Below are 12,010 nucleotides of genomic sequence, written 5' to 3' on the forward strand. Positions count from 1 at the left end.
CTCTCTGGCTGTTTTTAGGTTTTGGTTCTCCTTGGCTTTTTGGTTGTTTTTTTCCTTCCTTTAACCACTTTCCTTGCTGAAAGGGGAGAACTCATGGGAAGTGATCCAGCAAACTTTTAAAATAACCTTTTAGTGTGGGTTTGGTTTTGGTTTAGTTTTTTTTAACTCTTGCTCAAACTTTTAAATATGTGTATTGTCTCTGTGAATTCTGAGTGCCTCTGAAACCTGCCAGCCAAGCCTAAATCTTGCAGGAGGTGTGGCCACATTTGTGTTCTCAGAGCTCTCTGGCCCAGACACCTGGTACACCTGTGTCTCCTGCTAGTTTCAGTACTGTCATAACTTCACCCCTCATGCCTGTTTCTCTGGTACTTCCCGTTTTTCCCAAGGTGATCTTCTAAAAATAGCATCTGTTACAGATTTTCACTCCCCCACACCCACCTTGAAGACAATAATTACCAATGAGATGGTTTTAATAATGCTGAAAGAAGGAGAGTGATGCATTCTGCTTTGCTCTTTGAAGCATTTTTTTTCTGGCAGTGAAAAAAATGCACAAATTGCTTAGTAATTTCATTAGGTGACAAATGTAAAGTGAGTAGCTTTTGAAATACTCAAGCTTGAGTATTTAAACATTTGATAAAACACAGGTTATCTGAAGAATAAAATTATAATGTTTTGGTACCAACAGAATTCCATGCAAAGCTCTCAATCTGAATAGAAAATCTCCTAATTTCCTTAATTGTTGTTAAACTGGTGGAGATAGCTGTGATATCTGTGGTGTTCACCTGTCCATAAACCAAAGCCATGTTCAACCCAGGTGAGCAGGGCTGCTTTGGATGATGCAGTTATCTGTCAGCAGCCAAAAATGAAAACATTTAAAGCATTCATGAGACGGAAAAAACTTCTCTAAAATGAGGAAAAAAAAAAAAAAGCATGTAAGGATTTGAGGGGATGATGTTGACTTTACTGTCCTCTAAACTATGTGTACAGGAGCCCAGAGCTTATTGCCATCTAAACCAAGAGAAATAAAAGGGAAGCTGTCTCAATAAGCTACAGGATGGAACTGGTGAGTAGCTGCTCTGATAGCAGGGCACTCTGTGTGTGGTAACTGCCTACAGATGGAAATGCTGTTTAGGGGAATCATTGCTGGCACTGTCACAGGCTGGCAAACTAAACTGTTTGGTGGAAGGATAAGAATCTACTACAGATCTTTAAAATCGCCCTCACTTTCTCCATTGTGAGTATAAGCATAGCACATTTCCCAAATGATCTCTTAATCATATAATAAATAGATTGCTGCATGAGAGACCAAGTCAGCACAATCAGTGAATGTACAGTGCTACTACCCAGAGCTCAGATTGAAATGGGAACAGTGATTGTGCTTCAGGTTTTACAGCCACCTCTGTACTCGACTTTGACAATTATTTATTACCAGTAATATTGTGCTTTGTAAACTTATACAGTGCTTTATGAAGTAAGACATGTTTCCTATTTTAAAGATCTTTTAATCTTGTGGGCTGATAAGGGGTGCAGATTATCCCTTGGATGTTCATAAATAGCATTAGCACTAAGAGTTTTATTAGCGCTGGGTCCTTTCAAGCCTGTGGCTTTTTCTTAACAACACTTCCCTAGTCAGGTGGCAAAATAAGGATTTCTACACCATGATGTTCCAGGCTGGAATAATGTGGGTGTTCTTTGGTTTTCCTTGTAGTGAAAGAGGAAAACCCAAGCAGAGTCCCAGCACAGTGGCTGTTGCTCTGCATGGGTTTAATCCACAGCCTTTGCTCGCCTCTCTGAGACGACAAATCTGGAGTTTGGGGGATGGCAGCAGAGAGCAGGCTCGGGAGGTTTGTGTGTGTGTGTTTGCTTGCGCGTGTTTTAAATAAACAAACAATGCAACAGCAACTTCAACAAATTGTGAGTGGTGCTAATTTGTTATAGTGCTGTCTTGCCTTCTGGCAGTGTTGATTTAGGAGAAGCTGAGCAGACTGGAACGGATGCAGGGAGCTGCCGGTTCTCTTGCTCTGGGATGTGTATGTGGTTCAGCATAAAATACTTTTAAGGGTCCTGTCCTGAGGAGCTTTCAGATTACAGGGTAAAGCACATACATAGGCTGTCAATCCCCTTTTGAAAACCAAATCTGAGGCAAAAGTACCTTCCCCCCTGCCTTGCTCCACCCCTTCTACTTTTTTAAAATGAAGAGAAGTTTTAATTCATGGTAAAAGCCTATAATTTGTGTACTTTGAGGACTGCCAGGAAATCCTTGACCTTGACAAGAATAGTGAGTAGGGAAGGAAAGGAGGAAGATCCTGTGCTTTGGACTGTAGCAAAGTTTTCAACAGCCCATGACCTTGCTGGGCTGCCTTTCATAACGTGCCTGGGGCTGTAATCCCCCAGGCTGAGAAGCTGTCTGTCAGGGAGGGCTGGCCAAATGTGCCTGAGGTATCTGCAGCCCTGGACCACTGCTGTGCAGGGTTGCAGGACAAAGCCAGCACGATGGGAATCTTGCTGGGAAGAGGTGGATTTTGGAAACATACGTGGAGTGACCTCCCTGCAGTCTGTGAGCTGAGTTTAAAGAATGCTCGAAGTCTCAAGTGAAGAAGACAGAGGAATAAAACAGTCAAAATAAGAAGTAAGGGTTGAGGAAAAGCAGCCAAATAAATGAAGAATTCTGAAAGCGAGCAAACTCTGCTTTCCCATTAGATCATCTTCAGCTTGGAGAGATTTGGAGACAATACAGGCAGTTTGCAGAACTTTGAGTCTGTTAGGCCTTTGCTTTTACAAGCAATAGTGGCTTTCTGGCCTCCTCTCATTTACCAGGCTCAGATGTGCTGAGACTTTTTGGTGGCTGCAAAGAATCAAATACCAAGGGTTCAGGGTGATCAGTTAAGCATCTGATTCGAGGGATGTTTGGTAGGTAGTACAGTCTTAATACTGCCAGGACCAACTCTTATAGTTGTTTGCTTGAAAGACTTCACCAAAGTGAAACTTAAACCCAAAGATTTCTTTGCTACACGGCTGAGTATATGGTCAGTTTTTGGGGAAAAGCAAAGAAAAAATATGTGGATAAGTGCTGTATTTAAGGTATCATTTATATTAAGAACTGTTACTGGATCTATAGATATGGGTTAAGGGAATGAGATTTTTTTCTTATTGGAAAAAACCATGACAGCAATGCTTGTTTTGTGCTCACTGGTATCTGGCCTATGGTGAGAGAGGTGACATTTTGGTCCAAGACATTTACTACACCCCTCAGCACGGAAACTTGGTGTTAACTATTGTAAGCTCATGATATTAGCAGTATTGTGTATGCAAATGCTCCTGTGCAGACTGCTTCTCTCTGCAGAAACGTTTGCTGAGTTCACACAAGAAATGAAAATAAACAGGCCGATTGTGAGGATCATTATCAAACCTGCTCCCATTTTTCCTAGTACTCTGAGACTTTGTTTGCTCTAGCAAACCATGTAACTAAGGAGTCTGAGACACAGTCACTAGTTCCAGCTGCCTGCCTCATCCCTGTCCTGAAGATCCCTCCCCAGTTGCAGGGACAGTTGAAAGGGTCCTGTGTTTGCTCCAGTATTACTGCATTTCACATCCTGCTACCAGCTTGTACCTGTGGTGATTCAGAGCCCTAAAGCAGTGCTGCGCCTGGGAGTGTCCTGTAGGACAGTCTTGGTTGGAAGAGGGTCATGACATTCCTCCTTCTCCACAGTGCTGGGTGCCCTCAGAGTGATGCCCAGTCTGAGGCTGCCACCCCAAACACCCCCTGCCAAGTGGCCTACCTTACTGAAGGACAGGGCCCAAGACTGACACCCTCTAGGATTAACTTGGAGATAACCACAATCTTTTAGTTATGTCCTAAATTCTTGCATTCTAAAGGAAGAATTCTGTACAGGCTCAGAGGTGGCTGGGAAACAGAAATTTTGCATACCAAAGGGGCCTTTGAGCTACTTCATTCAATATGTTGTTGTTATTTTTGTGCAATAGGGAGTAAATAAATGAACTAAATGAGATTAGCATTAGTCATTGGAGCTGCCTTTACTACTTGCAGTGCAGGTACAACTAAAACTGAGTTTGCTCAGTTGTAGGAAGAGAAGAAGAGACCAGAGTCTGGTCACTAAGTGGTCACGAGCTTCTGAAGCTTTTTTTTTTTTGTGCCACCGCTCTGAGATCAATTGTGCTCTGCAGATATGCAGGAATTTTTAGTGCCGGACTCTGGCTGACAAGATCTGCAATGTCCATGCCTCTCCCCTTCTCCTCCCAGCAGAGGTTTTGGTAGTCCTAGTCTCCTGTGTTTCACCAGTGACAATAAATGTATAATATAGCAGCACTCGGTTTAGGAGTTGGCAGGAAGATTCGTTTCTGACTGCAGTGAGATGTTCTAAGAGTAGGAAACACCTTTTTTTGAAGCAGTTCTCTGCTAAACTCTGCCCTCGAGGGGAAATAAAACTATGGAGGAGAGCTCTTGCTTCACAGTAGCAAGCAAATTGATGTAATCTGGGTGCGAAAAATCTCGTGTTTGAGCTGCTCTTCAAGAAATACCTTTATGCAGCATTCAGCCTGTGTTAAACTGAGAACTGCTGGTATTGCTGAGGGTTTTGCAGAGTTTTGATGCTGGGAGATGCAGCCAGAGTTCAGGTTGCTCTAATGCTGTGCAGAGTGTGATCTTCTGGAGGGGCCGGGGGGGGGGGGGGGGGGGGGGGGGGGGGGTGGTCCTCCAGATTCCTGGGGCTCTGGCCCATTATGCTTCAAGTGTGGTAGTTAACTGTGGGTTGGCCTGTTCATGCTGGCAGTGGTCTGTTCAGACTAGTTCAGCAAATGCTCTTGGCTCAGCACAGCTCAGGTCAGTAGGCAAACAGTTGCTTACATTTCACTTCTTCATTGTATTGACAAGATTTTAAAATCTTCAGCCTACAGCAGTCAAAACAGGGTGATCTGAATACAAAAGACTTATTAGTTCAGTGTGAAAGATTTGGTTACAGAGTTGTGGGGATAAGTATGCAGGTAGGAATGATGGGAACACTGTCCTGGGCCTAAGCCCAGCAGATGTTCAGGAAGAATGAACTATCTCCTTATACTCTGTCCTTTTCAAGATAACCTGTTCCATTTCTCAGGCCCATGTCCTCTTTTATGTTCTCTCATTCAACATTAAGTATTATAGATATTTTTCATTTGGCCTTTTATCTTTTATAAGGTTGATAATCAATAGTATTCTCACTTTGTAAATGTAAGATTTCTATCTCCAGAAACACAGCTGGAGACATGCAGCCATCAATGTGATAAGAGCTATGCACATGTTTCACTTCACCATGAGGATCTAAAAACCTATGTTAAATTACTGCCAGGCTGCAGGCTTATTTCTGTATTGGTTTTTGGTGGGCTTGAGCTTTTTGTCTGTTTGTTTTCACTGGGGTAGCATCATCACTTGTAGAAAGGAACCTGTGCTAAGCATCTACGCTGAGACTCCTCCATGATAATCCCACTGGAGCTGATTAGAGAAACTTGGTGGGAAGGATATGCACTGCAGAGCAATCAAGCAGCTTGTCAAACCTAGGGTAGCTGTGATATGTGCCTTTCCCTGGCGTGGAAGAGATGATGTTGCTTTTCCCTTTGGGCAGCGGAGGGTGGAATTATATGTCTTAAGTTTTGCGACGCTCATACAAGCTGCAGTTCACCATGAATCTACTTGATCTCCAGTCTCCAAGAACGGAGGTTAAGTTATCAGTGAAGCATCATTATAAATAGGAGAGGGCATATAGTGTCTTCTTCTCCTGCCTTGCACCAAAGTATCTAGCCTGGCCCAATGCCATAACATCCATAGAAGATATTTTCAAAGGCTTGGGAAGTGGGACAGGGAAATGGGGACAGCACAGCAGATCAGGTTTGAAGAGTTCTGCTGCCTGTACTGTGTTGGGAATGAGAGCATGAAGCTCTGGCACCAGGCTGTTCTTGTCATAGAGGCATTTCTAAATGGTGATGATATTTAATTGCCTGAATTTCTGGGCAGAAGGAAGCCGGTGCAGACATCCTGGGGTCTGCTGGTTTTGGATACATGTGAACTGGTCCCCCTGAAGCTCAGTGCTATTGGGAGTCATGAACCTAAGTGGCCAGGGAGCATCAGTAAGAAACTTGCAGAGTCCTTCTGTTCTGCTTCCGTCACAGTTCACCAGCTGTGGGGAGATGGGTGGAGGGGAGGTTGTTCTAGCAGTTACATATTTAAGGCAGGTGGCTGTTTTAAAATGTACGTTTCAATTTTGATTGCAGTATTTTAATTGCATTTAACAGCGTCCCTGCTGGTTCTCCATTCTGCATCCGTGCAGCCACGTTCTATTGATGGCCTGTTGTGATTTCAATGGAACATCATGGGATGTACCTGGCACGTCGGGCAGCACTGGATGGAGGTGCCTTTAGCCCAATGTACCTGGCATGGTAAGCGGCAACCAAGTGGTTAATCTGCATTCTACTGCTCATAGTTTCAGCTTGTATAGCAAGGTGTTCCTGCTTTGCTGCAGCCTTGCACTGACTGGAAATCACTTTGCTCTCTTGATTTTAGTGCTTTCATGCACACAGGGCCCCTACCCTTTTCACCCATGGAGATTCCCCTTCCCTGGGAAGTTTGCCATGCAGTAGAGAAGTGCCTAGCCATGTCAGACTCTCCTCGTTATTCTAGAACATGAGAGAAGGGACTGGGAAATCATCTCACTCTTTTTTTTCTCTCCTTCTTGGGCCAGAAGCTGGTAGCAGTTGTGCAGGTATTGCCCACGTCCCAAATACTCAAACGTTGCCGCACAGAGGTACCAGACAGGTGCTCATGTCCTTAAGCAAAGCTGTGCCGTTTCTGCTGGAGTCCTGCAAGAGCTGCCTCAGGGAGCCAGGAGGGCAGCTCTGCCTGGCACTAATTGGAATGTAACAAACTAAACAAGGGCCACTTTCAGTTTGCTGATATGGTATCTGCAAAACGATCCTCCATCCACCATTTTCCTTCTCTTTTCCATGCCCACACCTGCAAAATCAGCTGCACATCCTGCTCTGTCCTGCATGTTTTCTCTCCCTCCCCCAGCTCTGCGGACCTCTGCCAGAGTAACTTCACATGTTGGTCTTGGCTATTTTAAAGTGCTAAATATTTGTGTGAGAAAAACAAGGGTGCTGCATCCTGTTTTCTGCTTGAGCCTTCTTCACAGAGCTTTTGCTGCTCCACTGCCAATGATGAAAATGCATGTTTGTGCCTCAGCTTCTGCGTTCTGCTGTCTGACTGCTCGCAGGGGCTGGGGATAGAGAACCATTTGGACTAACAAAGTTCCAGCACTTCTCCCCATGCTTCTGCTGTTCTAGAATGTGAATACCTTTAAAAGTCATGGGCTAATCAACTGCCAAGTGCAACTCCTAGGGGCAGGTTAGTGGCTGCGAACCACCCACTACACTGACACCTCTGAGAGTCCTGGTTCTGTTCGGATGTGGGGAAAGGAAGATCAGATGAGCCAGTGAGGAACAGGAAAGTTCTCTTTCCAGTGGGGTCATTAAGTGCTCAAAAAAAAGTTGGTTCATCTGAAACTCAAGGATGCAGAAGTCATCTGTTTCAGTTTCACTCAGTTCCAGTAGCAGCTGGACATAGCATTTTTAATGACATAAATTGGTGGGAGAGAGCAAATGTAGGAAACAGTGGATTTCATTTTGTCTTGTTCTTCTCCATGCTCACTGCTGCAATGTCTGCTCAGTGCAGCTCAAACGCTTGGGAAGGTGGAGAAATAAGTAAGCAGGCCACTGTCTTTTCCTGGGTCTGTTATAACATGCACAATAGGCTGATGTTTTAACAGCATCTAATTTGATATATCACATCTAATCTGTTTGTTGGTTTTTATCTGCAGTACTGTTAGCTCACTGTTCAGGTGCTCGGTGTCTAGCCTTCTCATCCAGCTACAAATCCTCTACGTGAAATGAGTGATTCCTTAGATCTGTTTTTGATTGATTCTTTGCTTCACTGGTGTTGCTTCTTAAAAGGTAAACAATATTCATGTGCTGCAATCTATAACTCAGAGATGAAATCAAATAGCATCTCCTGCCAGAGGTTCCTAAGATAACGCATTTAGCATTCATTCAGTAATTACTTTTAGCAAGAGATTTAGTGATATTAAAGAGAATCAAAGCTGTAATGAATATGTAGATTTTATACTGTTGAAAGAGGTGAAGGGATTTCTCTTCTCCTCTGTTTAGCAATTTCATTTTCTGTGATGTCCAGAGTCTTTGTGCAAACTGAGAGCAAATGAAGTTTTCCTGCTGTGTAGTGAGAGCAGCACAGCTCCAGGAGCAGCCTGTGTGTTGTGCACAACCTTGCTGCCCATGGGGTCACAGTGTGCCCCAGGCTGGGCACAGCAGCTCGCAGTTACCCAGCTCCTGAGGCAATATTGCTTATTAGGATGCTGTTGGCTCTTAGCTTGCAAAGCTTTGTTTGATGTGTGGCATCTGCTTGCAGCATTACTGTATTCTGTGATTTGTGCCCTGTACTTCTCATGTCTTTGCATGTGCTGTGTCTCAGTGTCATAGATATGGTGGAGGTAGTGGAGAGCCTTAGTCTTGTTTCATTCCCTCCTTGCGTGGGAGTATTTGAGCAGGTTCACTGCTCTGAAAAAAGCGTGTCTTGAACGTGAGGTAACCAGCCTGAATCTGGCAAAAGACTGTCACTGCTGCTATTTGTCCAGAGCCTTCTGTAATCCTCTTTTAAATGCAAAGGGGTGAAATTTTGCACACCACATTCAATGTTTAAAGACTGTGGCCCCAATGAGACATCTATGTATTCTTGAGATCTGGGGGTTGGGTTTTTTTACTAGAAATGCATCTGAGCCTTTTCTGAACCAGGGCTCCTCTGAACTGGGAGTATGTTTTTTTTCTGGGTTTTTTTGCAGAAAACAGAAAAGGAAGAGTTATTAAAAATGATACTAAAATACAAGAAGTATAAACCCACTGATTTTTTAGGGCTTTGGGGGGTTGTGGTGATGTTATTCAAATGTTACGGTTTGTTAAGAGAGACTCTCTGCAAACTAAAGGATAGCAAGGCCTTTCTAAGGCTGCACCTGCCATTTCTTAGAGCAGATAATTTTTAGACAGGATTTAAACTCACAGTTGTCCTTGGTCCCATGCTTTCAGCTAGAAGTGAGATTCTAGGAATGCCTTAAGTTGAGGAATAATGCCTGCTTCTCTTCTGCTAACAATTTTTCCAACACACTTTTCTTCCTTCACGTCTGAAATGCATCATTGTCAAAGAAGGGTTTGTAACTAGCCACCTCTGGAAAATATCTGGACTGGATTGATTTTTGTTGAGGACTGCACAAGATACACAGGCAGGTTGCTATAAGGCTTTGTCAACAAAGGGACGTCAGCCAAAGGAGTGTTCTCTGAGCCATACTCCTGTCCTGGTCAAAGCCCTTGGTGGGCAATTCTGACAGCATTTTAAACACAGCACTCTAAGCTCGCTTGAAGGTTTTGCTGCCTTGATTCATTACATTCATTTTTTGGGGGTTGTTAAATCCACATTAGATTTCAGCTAACAAATTCAAATTTGATAGACAGGGTTATATTGCCTACACCTGACCACTGCTTTTAAAATCTACTGAAGGTAATAGCCTGCCTTATACATATGGCCTACTGAACATGAACAGTTCTGTAAAATTTGACATATGAGATAAATAGAGGTAATTTAAATAACTTGTGCTATGCTAGTTTTTTATGCTTCAGAACATACTGAAGTTTAATAATGACATTATCTTTCTCATGAAGGTCAGTAGCAGAATTAGAATTTTAACTGTTTTCAGGGCTTTCTCTGCAGGCTCATTACCTGGTATCAATATAATTTAAGACAGAAAGAAAAAAAGTAAAATGCTAAAAATACTCTACATTAATAGTTGTTGTAAGCCTTAAGGCTTAGACAACTCATATTCAGCAATTTCTAGACCTCTGCTTTAAGTGCCACACCAATGGGAAATAAGCCCACTTTTACTTCAGTAACATATTATTACTACTGCTAGTACTACTTTGTTTAGGCAGAAAATATTGGCTGTACTGTTTCCCTTCCTTTCCCACATTTGTCCTTTATGGAACACTCAAAAATCATACCCAGGGATTTTGTGTGTTACATGCATGGAAAAGCACCATTATGTTATTATGAAACTGTAGTACTAGGCTGTCTCTTGCTATCTTGAGCAGGATGCATTTCTATAGAGAGATGCTGTTAAGTTGCAGGCCATGTTTTTGTCCTCCCCTATCGATGTATCTCAGTGACCCAGAAGTAAAGGCTCTTACTGGCCTGACTAGATAAAACTGGGTATTTTGTGCTTCTGTGCTGCTGCTTCTTCCCCTTAATCAGCAACTCTGGAAGCAAGCCACTAAAACCAGACACACTGCCTCTGTGCTGGAACTCTGATGTGACTAATCCCATCAAAACTTGGTTTTAAAGTGCTCAACATTGCTCAGTAGAGGTAGCCCCTGTCCTGTCATGGTTTTCTGATTCTGCAGGGTGAGTTTCTATTACAGAAACAGTATAGGTGGAACTAGCACCATGGCAAGCCTGTACTTCCTCCTTTTGGCTGCCACCCTTTCTAAAGCCATCGAGCTCTGGAAACAACATCCATGTGCTCAAAGACACCATAGTGAATCCACCGTCTTCTTGGGCTGTCATCCATCACTGAAACAAAATCAAACAGAAAAGCAGAGCAGCCTTTTTAGCTGTGGGTCAGGAGTGATGAGCCAGAGGTGTCTATATGGATGCTAAATTAGGTGCTGCTGCACTGAAGAGCCACCAAAAAATTCCACCAAAAGCATAAGCAAGCACCAGGCTGACCAGCAAAACAAGTGAAGAGCTGGGTCCTGTGGAAGAAGGGAGGCACCTGCTTGGCAGATCTGTGGGGAAAAGTACCAGGGTAGTCAGGCAACAGCACTGGAGGAAATAGTGCATTTGTTTATTTTTTGGTAGCTTTTTTTAATAAAGAAAACTTCTTTGCTGTGCAGAAATGGATGATGTAAATTTGCCACCTTTCTGCTAAATGAAATCATTCTATTTATCATCAGATAGTAAGAATCAGGTTTGAGGGAAGCAACTTTTCATGCTAACAGCATCACTCCCTATTTCTTTCTGTTGTGTACCTATACTTGGTACAGAGGGAACATCGTGCAGTCTAATGCTTCATCCTTTGAACTCTGATGGGACAGAATGTGGTAGTGGGACTCACAAACAATAAAAAAATTAACTGATGATGATATTAAGAGAAAACTTAAGCTCTTAATTTCTCTGTATTTATGGCTTGCTTCTCCTTCAATTAGAGAAATGTTTCAATAATATGATGAACAGGGAAAGGAAGAAAGGAAATAGAAGGCTAAATGGTGTAATTGTGAATTTGGTATTTAATTCCTTCTTTTGAACCTCAGAAACTATTTTAAATCAACTTTAATGGATAAATGCAAGTAATAGTTGGCACTTTCAAACAAACACGCACAAAAAAACCAACAAGGAAAAAAGTAAAATTGATCTTGGATTCCCAAATGCAGCCTCAGATTGAATTCTGGGGTTTATGGATTGTGATATCTACAAAACATGCAACTGCAGTTAGTTCTGACATACCTCAAACTGGGCGTTTCCTATAGTCCATACTACTGGGAAGGCAAATATAAACATCTAAACTAAAATACATCATGACTACTGTTTCTGAAATGCATGAACTATATGCAGGTAACCACAATTTTCCTCTCTTTACCGTATTTCAGGAGAGAGAAACTCTGAGATATGTTACTTGACTCTATTTTTTTAAACAAAATTCTTTCAAAATTAAAGACAGAACAAAATTAACTTGAAGAAAATGTTTCAGAGTTATGAAGACATAATGACATTTAGCTAGCTCAGCATCCTGAATTTCAGCCAGTTGAGGGTTGATTCTAACCCTACATGTCAATGGATTGGGATATAGAGGGGAGTGGTTTTTAAAGCAGCTTTTCATACTCTTAAGGAGACTCACACCTCAGTGTGGGT

General features: G+C 42.6%; 1 protein-coding gene across 5 annotated transcripts in view; it reads left to right on the top strand.

The window, feature by feature from the left end:
* Positions 1-12,010, top strand: part of HIC2 (HIC ZBTB transcriptional repressor 2) — a 78,326-nt gene that overhangs the window by 56,643 nt on the left and 9,673 nt on the right. For 4 of the 5 annotated variants that reach the window (XM_083874243.1, XM_083874242.1, XM_083874245.1 and 1 more), the window contains one exon: positions 6,283-6,426. The gene's annotated coding sequence lies outside the window, so the exon portion shown is untranslated. Of the gene's footprint in view, positions 1-6,282; positions 6,427-7,953; positions 7,996-12,010 lie in introns of those variants that run through there. The other variant, XM_083874246.1, reaches the window with a different exon arrangement.

The sequence above is a fragment of the Zosterops lateralis genome, assembly GCF_965231275.1.
Source record: "Zosterops lateralis genome assembly, chromosome: 17".
NCBI classification, from domain to species: Eukaryota; Metazoa; Chordata; class Aves; order Passeriformes; family Zosteropidae; genus Zosterops; species Zosterops lateralis.